The sequence below is a fragment of the Acinonyx jubatus genome, chromosome B1 (assembly GCF_027475565.1).
Source record: "Acinonyx jubatus isolate Ajub_Pintada_27869175 chromosome B1, VMU_Ajub_asm_v1.0, whole genome shotgun sequence".
Taxonomy (NCBI): Eukaryota; Metazoa; Chordata; class Mammalia; order Carnivora; family Felidae; genus Acinonyx; species Acinonyx jubatus.
Window position 1 is genome coordinate 54027419 of NC_069382.1, and position 21487 is coordinate 54048905.

At 38.2% G+C, this 21487-nt stretch overlaps 1 long non-coding RNA gene across 3 annotated transcripts; it reads left to right on the forward strand.

Moving 5' to 3' along the window:
- Positions 1-4959: 4959 nt before the first annotated feature.
- Positions 4960-21033, forward strand: LOC128314415 (uncharacterized). Of its 3 annotated transcripts, none has more exons than XR_008296035.1 (4): positions 4960-11248; positions 13896-13995; positions 15929-16049; positions 16549-21033. It is a non-coding gene; the product is annotated as an uncharacterized LOC128314415 (long non-coding RNA). The 3 variants fall into 3 exon arrangements; XR_008296036.1 differs by having other exon boundaries at positions 17424-21033; XR_008296034.1 differs by having other exon boundaries at positions 15929-21033.
- The last annotated feature ends 454 nt before the right edge of the window (positions 21034-21487 follow it).

Here is a 21487-nt window from a genome sequence, read left to right on the forward strand (position 1 = left end):
CATTGTTCCAAGAGTTTACAAGATTAACTCATCTATTTAGATAGCATCACAGAAGATAAATTCTAGGGAGAGAACTAAAGCAGGGAAGCAGGATTTATCATGCTGGATGGGAGTGGGGGAAGGTTTCAATTTTAAGGAGTCTGAGAAGGTCATTGAGAAGACAATACCTGAACAAGACCTAAAGGGATGAGACAGCAAATGAAATGGATATCTGAGGGAGATGGCCCCGGGCCAAAAGAGCAACAAGTAGAAAGGCCCTTAAGAAGAACATTCCCTCACGGTTTGGGAAAAGCAAGGACCGAAGGAGAGCTATAACTGAGAAAGTGAGGGGTGACTGTTAGAACCCAGTAATGACTGTGGCTTTAATTTACAGACATATGGAAGCCATTGACAGTGTGGAGGGGTGGCTGATCTAATTTACATCTAAATAGTATCACAACCTCTGGCTTCTGGATTTAGTGTGGGAAGGAAGAAAGATAAAAGGAAGGAGCCTATTTTGAATAATCCGGATGGGACTTCCCGGTAGTATGGACTAGGATTAGGACAGTGGAGATGGTTAAAATAGGCCAGAATATGGATATATTTTGATGATTCTTCAACTATTATGTTTCCAAATAATCGAGCTTGTTGTTTTGCTTCCAGACTCTCTGCAAGTAGTTAAATTAATAGTCTGTAAAACAAACTCTTTAAATGCTCTGGCAGTACACATTATTTTAAAAAGCTGTGTAAGCAATTACTTGGCAATTTGTTCTAGATTTTCATATATACAGTATATTTTAAGTGGAACCACTCGTGTTTGGAAATAAAATCTCCCATACAACAATGGCAGTTTAGATGTCAGGACCACCCGATCTGATGAAAACAACTGAAAATGCCAGGTAAAACATTTTTTAAATCTTTCTAATGCATACTTGGGTAACAAGAAAATAGAGAATATTAAGGTCAAGATGGAGGAGAGAGGGTAAGCTAAACACCAAAGCTGGTGTTTTGCCTTAAGGGCTCAGTCCAAACCTGAGGTGCCTGAGTATCACATGCTGAGTTAAAGGATTTAGGAACAGAAAATAAATTCAGGACCCACCAATGAAGAGTCTAATGGTACCCCCAAAACTAGGATCCGCAAAGGGTTTCATCCTCCAGGTGAGGGGGGATTAACCCATTCTCCTTACCACCTGAAGAGAAACCTTCCTCTGCACACATCCCACACCAACTATCTAAGAAATCAGTCATTATATATGAGCCATCATGCTGGTTTGCCAGAATTCACACCACCTGGATGTGACCACCTAGAAAACTCTCAAACCAAGAACTTAATTTAAAGTGGTCCTGGACCAATCGTGTCATAAGCATCTGAAAAGCAAACATAACTCCTTTTTGAAAGAACCCTCTTTACCTCGTGCTTTGAAAAATGTTCTGGGGGTGCCTGGGTGGCTCTGTTGGTTAAGCGGTCGACTTCAGCCCAGGTCATGATCTCGTGGTTCATGGGTTTGGGCCACCTGTGGGGCTCTGTGCTGACAGTTTGGAGCCTCGAGCCTGCTTCGGATTCTGTGTCTCCCTCTCTCTCTCTCTTTTCCCCTCTGCCGCTCACACGCTCTCTGTTTCTCTCAAAAATAAACATTAAAAAAAAAAAGAAAAATGTTCTGTTCCTGTGGTCCCTAAGAAAATGAGTTGCTCACAGCTGAAACAATATACTGCAAAATATGCTGCATAAAAAATTTAGCATTTGGAATTATGGGACACTATAAAATAATCATATTTAATACATTTTAAGAAATGAAAAGAGCTCTGAAAATACAAATGAAATTGAGAAAAGATCTAATTTCCAGAAACGAAAAAATATAGATAAAAAATTTTAAGTTAATGGATGGATTGAACAGCACATTAGAATTGTTATTGACTTTTCTCATCCCTTGGCTTCTGGCCTCTTGGTTCTTTTTCCATCTTTCAGCCACTCATTCTGTCTTGCTCACTAAATTCTATAATCTACAAGGACAGCATCATTTAGAACTCAGTTCTAGTTCTTTTTCTTTTCCTCAGTTTTTAATATTTGCCTAGATTGACCCATTTACAAGATTTCAACTATGTTAATAATTGCCATACCTGAACTTTTAGCACAGACTTGTTTTCTGAGCATTAGACCACGGGACATTTCCTACCCGGAACTTATGAGTCAGGCTTTCCAGAGTATAATTCATTTGTTTTCTCACCAAATCATCTTATTTCCCCTAGGCTCCTGACTTAGCCATTGACACTTTAAAAAGAAATTTCTAAGACAACTTCCATAGTTTCTTTCACTTTTTCCTTCCAGACTCAGGTATTAACAAGTCAGGACCACTCTATCACTGATATTTCCTTTTGCATCTATCTATTCCCGCTGCTATGATTCAGTGTCCCTTGCAGTTTCTTTATCATGTTCCCATCTTACAATCTCTTGTTTCTTAAAGCCATTCTAACCACTACTAGAATTATTGTTCTAAATATAAGTTCAATCATTTCACTCCTGAAACAAAACCTTTAGAGATTCACCCTCAAAGGTGGTAATTTGTTGCATCCTGGGAAGTAGAATCCCCTCAAATAAAAGAGTCAAGTGTAGTATCAGTGACCTGGTTGGAGTACCTCCTAAAGATTGTATGTTTCACGAACATTTTGACACGGCATGTTAGAAAACTAGATAGATGGTGGAGAAGAAGATCCTGAGGTATCTTATCAGATAAATCTTTGATAGAAAATGTGTTTTATTGGGCAGAACCATTCACAGCAATCTACTCTCCTGCTTTGGATTTGAGAAGTGGCAGTAAGTGAAATCAAGTGCATTCACGCAACCAGTTGACCACTAGATGAATGACTTCAGTGAGATTAAGTAAACTGAAAATGTCAAGGTAAGGCCCATAGAGGAAGTGCTACAGAAAGAGGGAACACGAGTTTGGAAGTTTTCAAGACATAGGGGAAGAACATAAATGAATTTGGGTGGGCTAATTACTATGAAAAACAACTCCAAAATTTCAGGGACTTCGGACAATAAAAATGTATCACGTCACAGTCCCTTCCTCTCTGGGGGTTGGTTGAGGGGTGAGGAAGGGACTCTGCCTCCATGCAGATCGCCTTTAGAGATACAGGCTCTTCCCGTTCAGTGAATCTACCGTCCCCTAAATAATCCACATTCTCTACTGTATTCTTTGCATCCAGCTGGTAATTTAGGGTAAAAAGAGCACACACAGGATGCCTAGGAGGTGTTTTAAAAGCCAGGTTTAGGGGGCGGTGGATATCCCTTTTGCCCGATTTTATTGGCTAGAACTCAGCTACATGTCTATTGGTAAGTGAATAGGTAAATGGTGTATTTGGTCCTTCAAACCACGTTCTAGAAAATATTTGGTAACATGGGAAAATGGAAACAATAGAATATTAAGTGGGGGGAAAACATGATACAAAAGCAAATGCACTCTGGTTCCAACTCTATTAATAAGGGAAATAATGATTTCCACTTTTATGAGACTATAAGGTAATAACCCATTAGCATTTTGATCTCTATGTGAATAGTGGGATTGTTGGGAATCTTCTCAACACTTTTCTCTCTTATCTAAATTATTAATAATGAAAGTGTTACTTTTAAAAATAAATATCAAAAAATGTAAAAAGAAAGAAAATGGTGTGTCTTTAAAAGATTTCTATATTCCTGGAAATTACCCATCAGAGGCCTTATACACAGTAGATACCTAATGCATATTCATTGATTGAACCAGTATGACTGAATGGAATAATTAAATGGAAAAGCCTTAGAATAAAACATTAAGGAACAGTTATTTCCTTAGTGATGCTATTTAAATGTGGCAACTGATTAGCTGAATTACCACACTTTCTAGGGTACTGTTTACACCATTTAGTAATATATATGACCATTTAGTCATACCTGGAGTAATATATATATTATTGCTTCAATATTTTTTATTAAAATTATATACTTTTATAAAATTAGATTTGTACTAAGCAATGATACGAGTAAAATCATGGGATTGTGGTATTAATTTTTTTAATGCTTATTTATTTATTTTGAGAGAGAATGAGAGCAGAGGGGAAGGGCAGGGAGGGAGAAAGAGACAGAATCCCAAGCAGGCTCCATGCTCAGCACCGAGCCCAACTTGGGGCTTGATCTCATGACCTGAGCAGAAATGAAGAGTCAGTCACTTAACCAACTGAGCCACCCATGCACCCTGTAGTATTAATTTTTCTATACATATTAAAATATGTAATTAGCAAAATAAAAAATATTTGTGTTCTACTTAATTATCCCTACCCCCCAAGTCTACCTCCCTTTAGAAATAACTAACCTATCATCGCTTCTCAGTCCTTTGGCTAAGATCAAGTGTAGAAATAACTGACCAATCATATGTTATATTTCCTATTGCATGTTTTAGGTTCAAGCTTCTATGCGTAGAAGGGTTTTTCCACCCAATAGAGTATCTAGGTTTATGATTTATGAACTAGTTTTGTGATTTCTGTTCATATATAGATACCAAACAGTGAATGTTTAATCATTATATAAGTTAACTTATCTTTTTGGCATTTTTTTTAAACAGTGAATACTCTATCTCCCCTACACCCACCCCATTTTTAATGGAAGCCCACTGGTGTGACATAGAATGTTTCTAAAAATAGAATAAGTTAGTTATATATGGGACATTTATTTTAATTTTTATTTACTTACTCTCTACACCCAATGTGGGGCTCAAACTCACAACCCCAAGATCAAAAGTCACATGCTCAGGGTGCCTGGGTGTCTCGGTTGAGCATCTAACTCTTGATTTTGGCTCATATCATGATCCCAAGGTCGTGGGATCAAGCTCTGTGTCAGGCTCTGCATGAAGCATGGAGCCTGCTTAAGATTCTCTTTCTCCCTCTGACCCTCTCCCCCCACTCGTGCTCTCTCTCTCTAAAAAAAAGGAAAAAAAAAAAAGAAAAAAAAAAAAAGAAAAGGTCACAGCTCTACCAACTGAGCCAGCCGGGTGCCCCTCTATGGAGCATGTTTTAAAGACCAGAAGTTTTTGGTTTGCACATAGCTGAAATGAGTAAAGAGATATCTGTTTCTTGAGATCATAATCCTATTCCCAGAGATGATAAGTAACAAACAACAACAGCCATAAAAGCTGGTCCATAATTTTTACACTTTATATGAGGTTTCCTTTTGAATGACAAGAGACAAACTTCGGGGTTTCTGTCACTAAAATAAAAAATACAGAGGGAATTGTAGAATCTATGTCTGGGGAAATACTTAGGCTAGAAACCTGTTTGGGATGATTTATGGCTTGTTCAAAAGTAAGGGCATGGTTTCTTTGTTACTTCTGGCTCAGTAGTCATTATTATTAAGTTTCTCATTTTTTTAAAGCCAAGTGTTAAGAAAGGGATGGGAACAAGTAAAGACAGGGCAAAGTCAGCAAAATAATAGTTGAGATCTATAGCAAAGCAGAATGACTTAATAGGTTACATTAGGTAGGTTAAGGTGAAAAACCTACAATATTTTCTTTTCTGGTATTTTTAAAAGAAAATGAGAATCTTCAACAAAAATCCTATCTACAAAGACTTTGGATGATTCCATAGAACAATGGCTGATGTACATTAGCATTCATTGTGGGGCACAGACTTTGGGAATAAACCCTTTCCTGAATACTGATGACCGTAAACACACCAGCTGAGCTATTTGTTATTATTACGAATTAGATGTGACTGAACTTCCATTATATATATAACTCGTTCCATCATGTAACTTGACCATTGGGCGTATTTTAATTATTGAACCAAGAAATGAATAACTGGAAAGGATGACACCTAAGAAGAAATTAATTCAAATTTTTCTGGATTGGCCTACCACTGAAGAACTCCGAATTGGTTTTTTTCCCCCTTTTGTTATCTAAAAAAAAAATATTCATACATCTACAAGATAGAGGTAAAGGGCAGGAAAATAGAGGAAGGAAACACTCTGGATTGAGGACCTACAGTAAGTGTTCCATGTACCCCATGTTTTACATGCTTGGACCCTAAGCCCTATTATATGTTGTTTGCTCCAGTGATCAGATGTCCTGCTGTACTGTTCTCCCTCTCGTCTAACGGTATCTGAGCTTTTCTGTTGTCACTACTTGATTTAAACAGTCTGTTCCATGCGTTACTCTAAATTGCTTCATCTTTTTTGAAGTAGGATGTAAATTATAAATAATAAGTGGTGAATTTGGCCAGTTTTGACTGACCTCGTTAGACTTTAAATGGGAATCATAGAGACCCACAAATGTACATTTCAGTTGCTTTGGCACCGAGGGGTAATGGCTAGAGTTCATAAATAAAATAACAAAATGATTCTGTCTTGCGTGCACTGCAGGGGAAGCAACAGAGAGATGTAGTCCTTGGCCCATTCTGGTCAGGAAGCTGGGAAATCACTGGGCTGTGTATCCCCAACAGGCAGACCTGCAGCCCAGCCTGTTAGCACTGAGCAGCTCCAACTGCACGATCGAGGGCAGTCCTCACAATGTGGGAAAGACTGTGGGAAAGACTATTGTTTGATTGTTGGTCTTCTCAGCCACATTGCACCAAAGTATCTCTCCTCAATTTATTAGAGTGCAAGAGTCTCTTACCTTCACAAACTTGGATACGAGCAAGCTAAATTAAGCTATTTTACTTGCTTTGTTGGAAGAGGGGGACCAGGGTCAAAGTAACCTGGCCTGAAAGCACATTGTGCTGGTAGTAAGGATTTGAACCCATTCCTGCAAACTTCCAGTCCAGGGTTCCCTTTACTTCTATTTCAAGCTGAAGACATGTTTCATTTGTTCAATTTAGTGAAGTCGTTGTAAACTGGGCATGGGTGCTGGAGATACAGCTGTGGACAAGACAGAAAATCCCCTGCTTTCGCAAAGCATATGTGCCCAGAGGGAAGGTAGGCATTAAATTATATAATGTGTATCATGATAAGAAATACTTCAGATCCCTTACATGATTCCGTGGAGGCGCCTAATGATCCCTAATCTAGTATATCCAAAGACCTCCTGAAAGGCATGGTGTTTAAGAGAACACTGACAGACTAATGGGAGTTACCCAATCAAGGAGGTGGTGTGGGGCAGAGCCTATGCAGACTGCCTGAGATGAGATAAAGAAGAGAAAGAAGTCCTTAAGGTTGGCGTGAGTGTTCCAGGATGGGCAATCACTACACCAAACCAAGGCTTTTAGAAGTAATCCTAAAGACGAGGGGAGAGGGAGGGAAACAGGTTGCCAATGGGTACGGATTGAAAGCCGCAGAGAGCGCTAGCATTAGCTAAATACCCCAGAATATGCATGTTTCAGCTTAGATCCCCCGGCCTCATCTCACCTGATAATGTGAAGAAGGCACACATAGTTATTTTCCTAAATGTAGAGTGGGGGAAAGAGAAGCCAGTGCTCTCCTACTTGACGCTCTTCTTCAACTTCTTCAACATATGTCTGTGAAGCTGCTGTATTCAAAGGCATACACGCCTTGCGCTGGGCGCTAACGAAGATTCAGTGGGCAAGTGAATTATGTGCTGAGTGCTTGCTCATGACACTCTCAGAGCTGTGGTTACGGGAGGGCTTGTTTACACTAATGCGATGAAAAAAGAGGACAAAACTAAATGAGATGGTCTGTCTGCAAACAGACATTCTACAGATGGCTTAATGTTTTAATAAACAACTAAGTTGGTCTCGGGATCATATCCAAGGATAAGAGAACTGGGGAGTTTAGATTTTTAAAAAAGATTACCCCTGAATGTCAATTTTATGGTACCAAATTACTCTTTGCCAAGATAAGAGTGCCAACCATGTGCCAGATGCCCCAAGTTTGCCTTCTGTTTTAAAAGGACTTAACCTATTCATAGTATTAAGGGAATTTATACAGCTTTCTTAACATGCTATACACCAATTTTCATATCTCAACACGAACAGGTTTCTTGTTGTATTTGAAACATGCTAAGGTGTCACGTCTTACCATTCTTATATGATTTCATTGATACATTCACTCAACAAATACTGAGTGTCTCGTTGTACCAGACGGAGGATGCAAAGTCCTGTTCTTAAGGGGTTTATAGCCTGGAAAATCGGAATGAAATGATTAATGGTTATGGAAAGTATTTCTTAGCCATTCTTCTTACTACTACCTCTAATAAAATATTTAAAGTTGCATTTTATAAACATTTTCAAATCTCTCTCTCTTTTTTTTTTCTCTTAGAATTGTGTGAAAATGCTCTTTTTCTGGGCATCTTTCACTTAGTGTTATGCCATAGAGGCTCACATCATGAATTAACAGGGAGATTCACTGCCATGATTCATCTTAGTTAATTCTTTATGTTTAAAAAGGAAGGAAGAAAGGAAGGAAGGAAGGGAGGAAAGAAAGAAGGGAGGAAGAAAGAAAAAAAAGAAAGAAAAATAGAAAGAAAATGCTAATGAGCATAGCTCTCCATGAAACTCTTTATGGATAATGTATAATAAGAAAAAAATTAAGCAAATATTTTGGGGAACAGCAATTTAAGAGCATAGAAAGGAAAAGTGAAATATAATAAATAGAATTGTACAATAATCAGTTACTGTTAACCAAAGTTGGGAAAACAGGAGATTAATAATCTGTCCATACAATCTAAAGAAAATCCTCAATTACATAAGCTAAGATCTAAATCAGACATGTTATAGAGAGGAAATAACTTACTGCAATTCCTTAATTCAGCATTAAATCATATTTCAGCCACCAATTGCCCTTTTGAAATCCACCTAGTGACTAAAGGTATGTCTCTTGCCTAGAAATAGGTCAATTAAATAACACATTGCAAATGAATATGTGATATCTGATTTCATAAGTCATTTAATGCTTAATAAGACAAGCAAATCAATCAAGGGGAAAAAATAGTTCAAATCTGTTGATGCTGTGGATTTTGTTTTGCTTCTTTAATTTTAAAATCTCGGTATTACAAATCAGAATTTTTCATTACATTTCTCTTTTCTTCAGTCTCAAGTGCCGGGTTATTGAATCCATTGTGTTATATATGTAAATTTTAAAGTGCAAATTGTTTTTATTTCATGTGCTTTTAAAAATGTTGATTGCAGATAGAAGGTTCTATGGATAAGAATTCGTAACTGCATACAAGTAGGCATTTTTAAAAACTGTGCATCATTTTATTTTTTTTTAAGTTTATTTACTTATTTTGAGAAAGAGAGCAGGGGAGGGGCAGAGAGAGAGGGAGAGAGATGGATCTACACCATCAGTGCAGAGCCCAATGTGGGGCTCAAACCTACGAACCATGAGATCATGACCTGAGCCAAAATCAAGTCAGTCACTTAATTGAGCCACTCAGGTGCCCCAAAAACTGTGCATCATTTTAAATATGCATCCTCATACTTTAGGATTAGTGAATTAAAAGAGGAACATTACCATTTAGAGTTTCCATAAACTTGCATTCACTGATTGCCCAGAGTTTAAGCACAAGTGATTTTAATAATATCACAACCTCACTCAGTAACTCACAGCGGCTCCAGACTCATCTTTTGTCTTTATTTGGGGCCTGTTGTCTACCACCCAGTTCAGAGCTTATTGGTAGTTTTTTTTTTTTAAGTTTATTTATTTATTTTGAGAGAGAGAGGCAGAGAGAGGGAGACAGAATCCCAAGCAGGCTCCATGTTGTCAGCACAGAGCCTGTTGCCGGGCTCGAACCCACGAACTGTGAGATCATGACCCAAGCAAAAGTCAAGAACCAGATATTTAGCCAACTGAGCCACCCAGATGCCCCTGAGATTATTGGCAGTTTTAACCAAGATTCAGTAAAGTCCTTTCTTAACTCTATAAATTTTAAGAATAATTGTTTCAAAGCATAAAATACCAGAAAATTATAAATTGAAAAACTGAATACTAGAGTTTTATGAGAGGAGTTTTATCAAAGCACACATTCACATCCTGCAGGGAGCCTAATGGTGGTACCTCACAGAGACTCCTCCCTCCTCTTTTCCTCCTGGACACATACAACTTTAGCACATTTCCTAGATGCTCTTCTTGGGGTCATGTGACTGAGTTCTGGCCAATGAAAATTATGCACACCATTTGTAGGTTTGCCCCCAAAAATCATCTTGCACAGGCCTCCAAGTTCTGTCTTTTCCTTTGAGCATCAGATGCACAGAATTCAAGGAAATACTGAGGTTTGGGGGATGGAAAGAGGCCACTCTGAGGAAGTACATGGAATATTTTTCCCCCTCTCCCTCCCATTGCACTTGCACTGGATCGTGACTGGAGCAGGAAATGAACCTGTATTGCATTAGGTCCCTGAGGTTGGGGGTTGTTTATCATAGCAATCAATACACGACGTGTGATACAGTTGGTAAAGGGAGATAGTGGGTAGGAGAATGAGAAAGCAAATATCCTTGCTTTCTAGTTTGCCACTAATGCTTTCTTACTGTGTGGAAATGAATATAGCAACAGCGAAATCACGTGATATGAGTGCCAGACACAAATAAAAAACTTACTAAACCAACATATTAAGGTTCAAATATAGTTGAGTATCTTGCTACCATCTTGTTTTTTGTTTTTCTTCAACCAAGTTCTGCATACCTGTGTCTGCAGACATACCTGTGTCTGCATATCCAAATTCTGCATATTTCCCCAAACATATATAGCTGCTGACTTGTCCTTGGAACCAATTATTCATGTCTTCACTCAATATTCCCCCCCCCCAACTGATTATTTAGCTCCTATCCTCCACTCCTTTTCTAAGTTCTTAAAATAATTTTCTATGTTGGGTGGCGGGGTGGCTCATGTGGTTAAGCGTCCAACTCTTGGTTTCGGCTCGGGTCATGATCTCACGGTTTCATGGGGTCGAGCCCCACATCAGATTCTGCTCTGACCCCATACAGCCTGCTTGGGATGCTCTGTCTCCCCCTCTCTCTGCCCCTCTCCCATTCATGCTGTCTCTGTGTCTCTCAAAATAAATAAGTAAACTTAAAAGAAAAATAAATAAATAAAATTATTTTCTGTTTTTCATAAGTTGTTGATAACCACTGAATTTGCAAGGGGAGGAAGACGGAATCAATTATTTCAGCATAGAAATAAAAGCCAGTTTTTAAAAATCACAATTTTTTATCGTTAAAAATTAACTTTTTTTCCTGGTTTTTTTTCCACCAGATATTACAATATGTTATAATGTTATGGTAATCAAAACCAGAATAGTGATAATGCCACAACAAACAGATCAATGGATTGAAGTAGAAGACCCAGAAGCAAACTCAAGTATACATAAATGTCACTGTTCTGTACACTGAATGTATACAAAAAACGTGTGTGTGTGTGTGTGTGTGTGTGTGTGTGTGTGTGTGTGTTTCTGAGCCTTCAGAGTGAACATCTCTGGTTCCCTATATTATGTTTTATTTCCTTTCATTTATATCTATCTATATCTATATCATCTATATCTATATCTATTTATATCTATTTATCTATCTATCTATCTATCTATCTATCTATCTATCTATCTATCTACCTAGTAATACCATGGTGCACTAGCAAAGCCTCCAAAGAGGCTCCCAATATTCCCCACCTCCGGGTTCACACCCAGTGCTCTTGGATCACTTGCTCTGGGGAGGCAGGCTGTAGTATGAGAGGAGGCTCCACGCAGCCTCTGGACCAGCCCATGTGACAAGGAACCGAGGGCTCCAGCTGGCAGCCAGCAAGCAACTGAGGCTGCCAGCAGACATGTGAGTGAGCTTGGCAGTGGATCCTCCCACAGTTGAGCCTTCAGATGACTGTTGGTCAGGTGACAGCTCAGCTCTGCCGCTCCCAGGGTCCTAACCCTCCCAAACCGTGGGAGACGATGACTGTTTGCTGTTGTAAGCTGCGCTGCTCAGTTTGGGGGGTAATTGGTTACACAGTAGATAATTAAAACACATGGCATATAAGTGAAATCAACAAAACCAGGGTGGGTCAGTGATTAGTAAGTTAGATGCTTTGACCGGTTTTGACACTTCTGTTGCATCTTAATTGTTTTCCTCCGAAGTGTCCCCTTTGGGTAAACAGTGTTAAGAGTGGTTACCAACAGGACATTAGAAAAATTAACAATTAGCTTTGGGAACTAAAGTGTAACCACAGCATTATTTTCCATTTTATTAAACCCATTAAATAGTATTGCAGTGTATTTGTTTCTATTAAAAAACATGATATTGGACTCCGGGAGGAAAGCTATTGCAAATTAGTCTGAAAACTCTCATTTCTTTCATAGCAACGTGTAATAATATCATAATTGCTTAGTGGGAGTTCAGAGATGGACTGACTTTAACATATATTTAAGCATAATATTATAGACAAACAAGTTCGCCTGCAGTATTTGAAGATAGTCATTTTCTTGTAAACATCCTCCTTTATGTTACTAAGATGGTTTGCAGTCTCTGTCACTGTTCTTGGCAGAAAGTCAAACTTAGCAGAGTAACTGTGTGGATTCTAACAATGTCTGAATTAGTGAAGCCCCAAATAATGAAGATTTATTATGTGTAAGGGAACTAGAAAAGTCTAAAATCCCAAGTTATGAGTCAAGGCAATAGTTCCCAGCCGGCTTGTGACCCTTCCAGGATGATATCCCCGGCATTCTCCATGCTTCACTAAGGTTGGAATTCAGCTTTTGATACTAAGTTGTCTCAATCTTGGCCACAGTGGTAATTTCATTTTCCCACTTGTTTTCCCTCAACTAGAAGGACTAGGGGCAATTGATTTTTCCATGTAGAAAAAGAAATTGGATTCTTACTTCACAATCTAAAAAAACAAAATTTTTTTTCCCCACATGAATCAAGGGCTCATATGTAAAAAGCAAAACTTCAAGAATTTTAAAAGCAAATGTAAAAATTATCTGTATGACCTTGGAGGAATGTCTTTATCAAAAACACAAAAGTTGCAAATCATAAAGAAAAAGATGAGAAAATTTAACTGCATCATGAACTATTCTCTCTCTCTCTCTCTCTCTCTCTCTGTTTTTACTCTTAAATATTACATTACTAATAAGCATTTTTATGGAGAGCAATGTGATTTAATAAGCTTCATTATTTTTGCAATTTAGGTATAAAATTTAGTAATACAAAATAAGGAATGGGGCTCTAAGTGTAATGTGTGTGTGTGTGTGTGTGTGTGTGTGTGTGTGTGTGTGTGTGATATTCTTGGTTGTAATGGCTATCCTAGCCTTATTTTCCTCATTCATATTTTTCTCAATTATTTTCTGGATTTTCTCAATTATTATTTTCTTTTGGTGCTGTAGTATCTTTGTAAGTTACATCAAAACTAATGAAGTAGGGAACAAATAAATAAGTTGAACAAACCATTAGATTCAATTTATGCTCCCAACAAATAACCATTTATAACTCAAGCCTTCAAAAAATTATAACAATTTCATAATGAACGATGGATAATTTATGGAGACTTTGTGGCAGCAATGAATACAATTATGGGTAAATTGTCTCCAACAAATAACTTCTGGAATATCCACACTCCTTATAATCTCAGAAACAGAATACCAAACCTATCAGTAAGAGATAATATTTTCTAGTCATTTGAGGATTCAATTTGTTAGATTATGTCGTTAACTTTATCAGGTTGTGTCTTATATTGCATTTGCTAAATGGAAGAGTAGCTACTCAAACTTTACCTGAGGTTCCTGTAAGCCTTCTCAGAATACAAAGAAGGATGAGGGACCAGCTTTTGTTCTTCACAATTCCATGTTGTTATATGATGCAGAAGTTACAAAGCTTTCATCAACAATTACTGACTACTTTCATTGTCATCCCCATGTGGGAGTTCTGAAAGACCGTTTGAAATTCGTTCGAGTAACAGAGGAGAGTGCACAGTGCAGCCTTCCGGATTAAACAAAGAATAAGAGAAAAAATCTTCACTTCTATCAAAGGTGCAAGCAATGGAGGGAGCATCAACACAAACAAAACAGGCGTCAGCCAGAAAGCCTATAGGAAACCATGGGAGGAAGATCAAAATCAGATTCTTAGAAGGTGAATGGTACAAAGAAAATGCAATGTTATTTGCAACCGAATTTTTACAAAAGAGAGACAAGTCTGAATAGACTATTATTAGCTAGACACTTCTTCCCAAGCTGAGTTTCAGACAGTGGCTCAAGTTACAAGGAATCCAGCAGTACCACATACAATACTGAGCAGGAGTTCACAAAAATATTCTGCCACTAGTGTCTTCAGACCAACCCAAATAATCCACAATCAGTAAATTGCTAAAACGGAATTTATGGAAAAATCATGAGTATCTCATACATTTTTCTAAAACGATTAGGGTTTAGATGGTTTATGCATGGGGGTGCATCAGAAAAATTCCAAAGATGACTTAATAATCCCTTATTACAGTTAATTAATGTCATTATAGCAGTTGAGAAAATTCCAGCTCAAGGTGAAAAGCCCACATCATTCTAGACTTATTCACACCTTTCAGGGACCTAAGTATCTTATATCAATATCATTCTATTTTAAATGTACAAAATGATTTACTTCTTTGACACTAAAAAAGTGAAATGTCTAATTAGAGAATATATTCAAGATTTATGATGACACCTGACAGATAATATAAGAACTTCCTAAACTTAATGCACTATTATAAATTGTACCAATTGATCATATTAGCATAAATGTCAAAGTAAGATTCTGAATACCTGAAAGTAATCTTACTTTGGGAGGGAAGAATCTAATCAGTGAATGGAACTCCTATGATAATCATTATGGTGGTTCACATATTCCAGGCTGTCTCTCTTTCTCAACACACGGTAGGATTGCATTTCCTTGTGCGCTCGGAATTAGGTGTGGCAAGTGATTTCTTTGGCTAGAGAAAGCAAAAAAGGCAGTGTCTCCTTCCCCACATCCGTTTTCCCCTCCGGCTTTGTGACTGACAATATTTAAGACGGCAGCTGCTCAGCCAGCTGGGAGCCCGGAGAGATTATCAAAGGCAGAGTCCGACTTCAACCTGCACTAGAAATAGAGCAGAAGCAAGAAATAAGTAAAATTGATGCTTTAAGCCACTAAGATTTTGGAGTCTGTCACTGTGTCATAACCTAACCAATCTTGCCGCGATACCATAGGCAGAAGCATGCAAAAACATCATTATCAAGAGTGAAATAAAGAGATTTTTGGTGTTTATTCTCTTTGAAGAATGACTAGTAGTTGTTAGGAGGAAGATATTCCAAATCATGTCAGTTTGTTTGGATGTAACAAAGATGTGGCTGGTGAAGTAAGTGGGGTATAGATGGTATATGTTACGATACACAATAAAAGGGACAATGCTAGTCATGTCACAGGCGACTATTGTGCATTCCTTTGCGTTTATTTATATTAAATGCATAGGAAAAAATATTAAGAGTTTATTTTTTAGAGTAATGGATTCTCGTTCCATTTGGGCTCCGATATTTATTGTCCTGAAATGAGCCAAGGCATCAATTTGGGAATCCTTTTTTTGCTTTGTTTTTAAAATTCAAATCATATTGTAGATACCCATTGACTTTATTTAAGGGTTTTTTTTTTATTATGTTAACTTTATGAGGGAAGGAACATCGTTGTTTTGTTCAAAGCTCTGTCCCCCATAACCTAGAATAGTACACATAATAAATAGACTTAAAGTAAGTATTTTTTGAATGAATGAGTGAATCTCTATCCTTGCTAGAAGTTTTCACTAACTGCAAGGTCAATGTTAGCTCACGGTCTGAAGTGGCTCTCCCACAATCCAAATACCATTTTAAACTTCAGTCAGAGAAGTACAGGTATCTTTCACTTTTTGAATGTTCACGTTCCACTACTTTTCCTTTATGAAAAACCTACATTAGTAGTATGGTACTGTGCCTGTTTTCACTAAAGAAAAGAAACCTCTAGAGGACTTTGCTTTTACGGAAAAGGCGGAAAGCGAAAATAGCTTTCAACATTTGTTTTGCAGTGAGCTGTTCCAGGAGCAGCTTGCGCCCTGAGCAGAGAGGAAGAGTGGCCACCCCAAGCCCCTTCCTGGAATCTACACTCAGCAGCTCAGCCTCAAGCCACCGTGGCTTTGAACTGTGACGGTGAGCGTCTGTGTTTTGGCTTAATTTATTCTGTGCATCCATTAGCAAGATGTGTCCTAAGGAATCAGAAAAGCTTAAGTGAGTTTATTCTTTGGATCTTGGAATGCTCAAAACAATTTTCCATAGACATTAACGGTAATTGCTTCTCTGCTTTCTGTCATTTGGGGTTCTGAAAGCTTTCGGGGATACACTCTACTTTGGGGTAGCAGAGGAATCCTGTATCGTGTCTAGAAAAAATAAAGGCTCTCGACTCTTCTTAACCTTCTGGAGTATAACATTTAGTTAAATTCTAGTACCGCACACTAAGACCGACATTAATAAACTCAACTGCAGTGTTGTCTGAACTTTTTTTAAATAGTATGGTGACCCCAGAAAATGATAATATTTGTAGGATACACGTCAGGGGGAAATGCCTTGCTGGGCCACTCTTAGGCCTGAGGGACTAATACACTGTCAAGAACTAACGTATTTCTCTTAGAGAATCTTTTGTTTCTAACAGAAATTGTTGTTTGAGTGCTGATAACGAGAGAATATTTACATGACGAGGAGAGAGACCTTTGTTATGTTGACGAACTCTTCAGGACCCAGGAGAGGACATACAAATGAACAGGGTGCTTCTGTCACGTACATGCCAAGGTCACCACAGCACCCATAGGAAATGATAAGATTTTGGCACACTTCTGATACACTGTTTGCGGAGTTCTGCTCTGTTGTGTCAGGAGAAAAACAAGTGAGATGGAAGGAGAGGCCTTGAAGCCACAGCCTTAATAATTAGACTAGCCCCAATTAATTAAGTACCTCCAATAAAAGGCACTCTGCATGTATTGGCTTATTTAACCCCTTTAACAACTACATGGGATGGGTGTTATTTCTTTTCCTTTCCATTAAGGAAATCGAAGCTTAGTGTTATATTCAGGTCCATGGGAGTGGTAAATGCCAGAGCCGTGTTTTGAATCTAGGCCGGACCCCCCAATCCCACATTCTTTTCTCCGCAAACAGCAGGACATAAGGGGCTTCTGTGTGCCTAAGTGTCTTCGAATGTTAAAGGACTCTTATATGACAGAGAGAATAGAAAATTCTAATACTGTAGGAGGTCAAGCCAGTAGCTATGAGTGGAATCGTGAAGGAAGACAGGCTTTACCTCAGAATAAAGAAGAAATGATAATCTCATGAAGGTAGAACTTCTCCCCCCATATGGTATTTAGCAAGTGATTACTTCTTAGGGAATTTTAGAGGAGACTCTTGTTTGGATGACCTCTGCTTTCTTCCAACTTCAAGAGTATGATGTTATTGGAATATAAAAAGCATGAGAAGATCCCTTTACAAATATCGTTTCTCTTACATGAACTTTCTAAGGAGGGATTTGTATTTTAGATTAACTACAGGTGGATGAAGAGCTCATTTGCGTTCTTGATCCAAGAGAGAAGGATCAATAATTCTCCAAAGAGTTTACAAGTGCCTTTGTTAGAAGACTGCCCTATTATTCTGCACCTTCCAGGGCCTGGGCCTGGAGTTTTCCTTCTGAAAAATCAAAATACAGTCTGCAACTCCCACCACCGCAGGACTGAGATGGACCAAAGAGTATCCATTACTTTCCATAAGTCTTCCCAAAGAAGTGAATGGACACCAATTAGCAAGAAATCTTGAAATCCATAGATTATTCTACTTTGGGGAATGGTTTAAGTGTTTATTTCATGTGATTTTGTTGGTATGTGTAAGAGAAAGCACTGTATTTATTTTCAGATTTTCTCTTTTTTAAAGAGGGCATAATACCTTTTTCATTTCCCTACCACCTGTTTAATAAACACACTTCCAGTTTTTACTTTAGAATAGCAACTAGTCTGATAAATCAAGGGTTCTCTAAGAAGAATATTTGTATCCTAGGGGCACCTGGGTGGCTCAGTTGGTTAAGCATCCAACTTCAGCTCAGGTCATGATCTCACGGCTTGTGAGTTCGAGCCCCGCGTCGGGCTCTGTGCTGACAGCTCAGAGCCTGGAGCCTGCTTCGGATTCTGTGTCTCCCTCTCTCTCTCTCCCCTCCTCAGTTCATGCTCTGTCTCTCTCTTCTCAAAAACAAATAAAAACATTAAAAAAATTTTAAAAAGAAGCATATTTGTTTCCTTGAGTGATTAAAATAATTTGCCACTGACGTGGTATAGAGAACATGGAAGACCAGCCAGCATCTCTGCTTGCTATCCCCCAGTGTTCTCCCAGGCTTTGTGCCTTTTCTCTCGCCTCTTTACTTTCTTTCTTTGTCTCTTTTTAAATGTTTATTTATTTATTTTGAGAGAGAGAGAGAGAGAGAGAGAGAGAGCGAGCACAGGGGGAGGAGCAGAGAGAGAGGGAGACAGAATCTCCAGCAGGCTCTGAGCTGTTAGCATGGAGCCCGATGCCAGGCTCGAACTCACCGACCCCAAGATCATGACCTGAGCTGAGATCAAAAGTCAGACGTTTAACCGACTGAGCCACCCAGGTGCCCCTCCTCTTTACTTTCTTTAGGAGTCCCACAAAGAGTCTGAAATGATTTTGGAACTGTAAATATTATCTCCTTGATCTTCATTCTCCAAAACCAAAGGTGATTAAGAGACAAAATCTAAACCATCACAGGGAAGGAAATTCTAAATAGAGATGTGACTGTTCAATCACTTGCAAATGATCTCCCTTTTCCTTGAGTAACAGTATGCTTCCTTACAAGGAAAGAAGAATGATTGAAGACAGAGGGAATGTCTAGTGGATCTGGATTCTAGATAATTCTGTCATTGATAGCATTAATCATTTGTTAAATGAAGGTGAACACAAAAAATATCAATAAAATTTGCTGAATGATGTCTACCTAGATAAAATATCCATATGATTTATTTCCTGTCGCATTTTTCCTACCATTTTTTAAAAGCCAGATCATAGACAGGTGATCAAAAAGTGCTTGTTGAATAAACAAATGATATATCATGATTGGGAGATAATGCTAGAGATAATTATAATTGTACAGGTGATTATAACTCCATAATCCTTGATATCCATATTTAAGATAACTGCCTGGTAAGTGAAACCACCTTAAAACTCAAGTCCTTTCAGTTGCATAGATTCATTAATAAGGATCTAAGACAAACTCAAAATCTTAATTTTGCTTCAAAACAATAGGACCAGTGATCATTTCTTCTTTGACAAGCCGAGAAAATGACAGAGTGTTTAAGAGTGCAGGGACGCCTGGGTGGCTCAATCGGGTAAGCATCTTGACTTCAGCTCAGGTCACGATTTCATGGTTCATGGGTTCAAGCCCCGCATTGGGCTCTGTACTGACAGCTCAGAGCCCGGAGCCTGCTTCAGTTTCTGTGTCTCCTTGCCTTTCTGCTGCTCCCCGACTCATGCTCTGACTCTTTCTCTCTCAAAAATAAATAAAGATTAAAAAAAAAAAGAGTGTATATTCAGGTTTGAGACTGTTGGAATCCGGCTCCATCACTTATCAGCTTTATCACACTGAGCAAGTTTCTGATCTAGGTTCTCTCATCTCTATCTATAAAATGGGGATAACTCAGAGGGCTATTAGGAGGATTAAATGGGATAAATCTTGTAAAGTACTTGGCATATTTTAAACCCATATACTATCTCTAGAAAGTATAGTCAGGGGCATCTGGCTGGCTCAGTCGGTAGAGCATGTGACTCTTAATCTCAGGGTTGTGAGTTCTAGCCCCATGTTGAGTGTAGGGATTACTAAAAAAAAAAAAAAATCTTAAAAAAAGAGTGCAGTCACTATCAGTACCAGAAACTTTGTTATTCTGAAGTCTGGGGACATAATGCCATGGAGGTTTGTAAATGGGTTGACAAGTGCTTCTAAGCCTAGGCAGAGTTCAGAATATTATCCTAGAAAATAAAGAAGAATACTGTGTAAATGGAGTTGCAAATCTCTTTGTATTGAGCTGGCCGTTCAGTACCGTAACAATCTTACAGACGCTCAAGTTATTCAAGTTTAAGACAATCCCTGATGAATTAGTTCAATTACTGTGATGTGGGCCAAAGAGCAAGGTTACATACATCCTTTTTGAGAGAGAAATACCATTTTATATTAGTTTTCAGACTCCTTCAGTTAGATTTTCCACTGGGGTGTTTTTTTTTAACCACATTTAAATTTAACTTCTTGTTCACTTTTCTTACTACTTGTTTTTGTCTAGCATGGTTTTTGTGCCTTCAGGTGCATATGAATTATTTATGCACCCATATGATTTTCTTTCGACATCTCCTTGCTATGTTTTAAGTGAAAAGTTATGAAGGAATATTAAATAAGATGAGAGCAAAGCCAAGGGAAATGCAATATAGTTATGTGTGTGTACTGATAATTCCAGTCGTCAAGTCTTAGTGGACTCAGCTGAAAAAAACAAAACAAAACAAAACACGTACCTGCCTTCACAAGTTGCTCATTTTATATCACCCTAAGGCAAGATTATTTCCTAGAAGACATCATTCTGTAATATAACCCGTTCTCACCTCTAAATCTCCCTAGCCCCCACTCCAAATACCAGGTAATTTTACTAAATCATAATACATTTTGTTAGTAGTGTGGGGAAAGGGACTAAATGAATGTTGGATCATCTATTTTGCCACTGGGTAAATTACAAAGTTCCATTTCTCTGAATCAAATGCATTTGCAAATCAAACCCTGCAGTAGCTGCAAAGAAGCAGACATTGCTAGACTCATATTTTACATTCATTTTAAGTCATAAATCTTTAGAGTGCCGTTCTCAGTCCACAGATACAATTATATATCTCTCTCCATGCTGTTCACAGAGAGTAGAAGAATTTGCCACTCTTGCACTATTCTATCTGAACAATTCATATCTTTAACAGGTCTTTCACAGAGACCCATCTCTCCCTTAATCTTCTCCCAAAGCCATAACACTCATGCATTTTTCTATGATGGAGAGACAGTTTTAGCATGAAATGCCCAACTTTGCATTTTCATCTTCAAAATCTCCTCTCTGTAGGGAGTTAGCCCTTTTCTTGGCTTTCAAGTAAAGAAAGAAAGAAAGAAAGAAAGAAAGAAAGAAAGAAAGAAAGAAAGAAAATGGTGTTTTAAGCCTAACTTGACCTTGGGTGTCTTTATATCACCTGCCACCTGTTTCTTTCTTCTATCCTCACGGTTGGCCATACAACTTTTGTGTTAAAAATTATACCTCATCCATCACAGAGTTAGAGATCAGAAAAAGTGCCTATCAGAACTGTTGTGAAAGAAACCATGTGCTGACTTTCAACTGGCTTTCCATGAAGGCGCTAGGTAATATATTTTAGTAGCTTGTGGCATTCAGAAAGCAAGATCATAGGGCATTAAGTCAACTACAACAAACAATAAACATTTTTTCCCCCTCTACTACCTAAACCTGCTCCAATATATCTTGTGGAATCTTTTATTTCCTTTTCTTTTGGTGACGAAAGAAACCATGCTG